The 3,430-nt window shown below is 39.8% G+C and overlaps 1 protein-coding gene across 1 annotated transcript in view; it reads left to right on the forward strand.

Annotated features, from left to right (window-relative positions):
* Positions 1-1,918: 1,918 nt before the first annotated feature.
* The window catches only part of LOC139142676 (uncharacterized), a 3,628-nt gene continuing 2,116 nt past the window's right edge, over positions 1,919-3,430 (forward strand). Inside the window, exon 1 of the mRNA XM_070712734.1 lies at positions 1,919-2,059. The gene's annotated coding sequence lies outside the window, so the exon portion shown is untranslated. The remainder of the gene's footprint in view (positions 2,060-3,430) is intronic.

Genomic DNA, 3,430 nt, shown 5'->3' on the forward strand with positions numbered 1-3,430 from the left:
CTATTCACAACCAGACTCCTGTGTACATCAGTGATCTACTCCAGCCCTATATTTCAACTCGTACACTCCATTCATCCACCAAGAAACTTTTGGCATGTACAGCCTACACAACCATCACCTATATATGGTGGCCGTGCGTTTTCATACGCTGCACCTAAACTATGGAAAGCACTGCTACTCGGCATCAGAGAATCCCCTAACTTGGACACTTCAAAAGAAACTTAAAAACACACATGTTTTCCAAAGTATACAGTGTGGTTTAGCCATTCAGCGTCACAGGGCAAAACATTGTTTTTGTATTTTGGTGCTATGTAAACTTTGCTGGTTGATTGAAAACACAGTGAAAAACGACTACGGCAATGCAGGGTGCGTCTGTCACTTTATGACCCTACAGTCGGAGCCATCTCCTGTAGCTACGAATAGAACGGGGTCGGGTGCAAAGTAGCACGCACTTTTATGAAATAAACGCCTGTCTGTTATACATTTTGCATAATAGGTCTGGTTGATGTATGAATCTAAGCAATAAATGTTGGTATGCAAAAACACCGTCCGCGAATTACCTCTAAACATACTGACATTACTGACATTCGCATTGTTTAACCATAAGGCAGGAACTGGCATGTTGTATTAATTACATGGTTGTACGATTCGTATTCAGTTAACGCTAACAAGTTGCAGATAGGGGCGATAAGATGACGAACGATAGTGAGATCAGTCTACATGTCTGCTTCCGTCAAATTTTGTGGGAATCTTATAAGAATTAAATTCTAGAGACTTTCATAGGTCATACGTCGTTATGTTTTCCGTAACACGTGACTGTCCTATTGAAACGTGACTGGGAAGACTTTGCTCTCAGTTACTGAATAGAAATGCAGTATTTTCTTCGAGAACATAAATCACTAAGCTTCACGAGCAGAGAGTCATTTCCTTGATGTCTATCTACACAGTATTTAATTCCCTTTTAAAGTGTTATCAAAAGGGTAGGTTCTAACAGCTATATTCCTGTTCCTCTCCATAATGTCTGTTGTGTTCGGTCGTTGTCTGGACCATTCTCCTTCGGAACGCGAACTATCTCCACCTTCATGTTTTGCCTCTAAATTTTATTATCTTCCGTCTCGTTTTAATCAGTTTGGAAGTAGATGGTAACCTTTGAGAGGATCACTATTTTTTATTCGCCGTACGACGTCAGAAGTTCTGTCTCTGTACGTTGAATTCTCAGTCCTAACGACAACAAAAGAGCAAGATCCGGCATCGGTGCAGAATACTCATTAATTAAACTTTAAAATAACCATATTTTGCCCAATCACCGTTAATTATTTGAAATTATTCCGATATTGTTTGAAATATGATTCATATCCATTTCTGACAATCGAAAACATGTCTGTTTCTCGCCTGGCGCCATTGAGCTATTCTCGATGCAAACAATGACTCATATACCAAACGGATTCAAACATGTTCTTGTGTTCCGGAGTGCACCCTTAACTCGGAATTATAAGTTCAGGAAGTTGTATTTTTAAGGTAGACATACAATTTAATCAGTATCAATGTTGAGAAACGCCGTAAAAAAGTGAATTTCTGTTTTTTAATCGCTAAAGGAGACATTTTTACGACATTGAATACGTGAGCGAATGTGATTCCTTCAAGTGATGCTAACAGAGCCTTTGAGGAACCCAATATCTGCCTCCTATGAAAATACCGACATCTTTTCGACACCATTAAAGTCATAAGTTGTGTCGTGTCGCAAAGTTGATACACGATCATTGTACAGTGCGACCCTAGAACACAGACAGAAAAAATGACACATACAATGATTAATGCCTGTGCCTCGGGGCTGAGTACCCACCTTCCTCTGTAATCGATTTACGCATCGATAAACACGGTTTCACACGGTGACCAAAACCTATCCAGTTTTGCTTTCAATAAAGACAGACAATGGAAGCTCGTGACATCGGGGTGACATCGGGGTCTATTTAAGATCAATTGGTAGCAATCGACACGCTTTGTCTGAGACTGCGACAACGATATCACGTCAATCAGCTGAACGCTCTCTATCTTCAAGGTAAGTTTTGTATCACCAAAGAAGTTTGTAGCTGAGAGATTTTTACCACCTGCGTCTGATAAAAGTAATTGATATAATTCCTAAAGGTTGTGGCATCTATAAAACAGTGGTGGACTACGTAGTTATTTATCACGCTTCAATCTAAAATATTTAATACACAAGATGTTACATGTTTTTCGCTGTCTTTAACGTTGGACATCTATCCACCCTCTCAAGCCTTATTAATTCATTTCATTTTCAATTTGAGTGTTGGCACTTCAAAATCAACATTTGTTCAAGAATTCTTACAACTCTAATTTCAACTCTCTCTATCTCCCTGTTACCTCTGCCTACCTCTCCGTCTCTCTGCCTCTGTCTTTGTCTCTCTGCGTCTATCTCTGTCTTTGTGTCTGTCTCTTTCTGAATCTCTCTCCCTCTCAATTGTCCCCCTTTCTTCTCTCTTAATTCTCACTTTCCCTATGCCTGTCTGTCTGTCCGCCTGTCTGTCTCTGTCTTCTGTCTCTGTCTCTGTCACTGTCTCTTTTTCTCTCTGTCTCTGTCTTTTCTCTGTCTATCTCTGTCTCTGTCTCTGTCTCTTCTCTCTCTTACCCCCCTCTCTCTCTTCCCCCTAAAGCCAACTGATATATTTTTTGCGCCGCACAATACAGAATAGAAAATCATAAAGAGTGGTTTCATGATTCTGGGGTTTTATTTTTATTTTGGTCGATGTTTTAACGTCAATTTTGTTTTAAATTGTCTGTTCGAAATGTTAACTGTTTGAACATCATACGTTTTTTTTTCAAGTCTATTGGATATTGATTTTTTTTTCACTTGAATGAAACTGCAATTATCCCGATGCAAACTGAACGTTTGTACTTATTGCAATGCACATGCTACATAGATTACAATGGGTGGGCAGACAGGGACAACCAACAGAGAGACAAACTGACAAAAATTGACGAACAGACAATGCAGAGCATGTTGCTAGAAAGAGAAAAGCACAAACGATAGTAGGCGATGCACCAAGATTTAATGTCCACTGCCTGACGTCTGGCGGTGCAGTTTAGTAGTTGTAAGTAAATCGAAATGCGATGTGTAATATGTGCCATTCTAGGGCCCGAGTACCAGGAATAAGTCGTCCTGTATTCAGACTTTTTGTTTCGGCCAGAATTCCACTCCCATGTAGACGGTGATGGCCACGCACGATAAACGAGTCATATACATAAACAATTATAGTGATACTAAACGGATGCAGTCGTCGGAACTGCGAGTATGCCGCTTTCTTGTTTACAAACAATATATTTCATGCATGATATCTGGATGTATCAAGTCAACCTACACACAACATTTACATTTCACGATATTCATCAATCGCCAACTTTCGTCAATAGC

This window comes from Ptychodera flava, chromosome 10, assembly GCF_041260155.1.
Source record: "Ptychodera flava strain L36383 chromosome 10, AS_Pfla_20210202, whole genome shotgun sequence".
Taxonomy (NCBI): domain Eukaryota; kingdom Metazoa; phylum Hemichordata; class Enteropneusta; family Ptychoderidae; genus Ptychodera; species Ptychodera flava.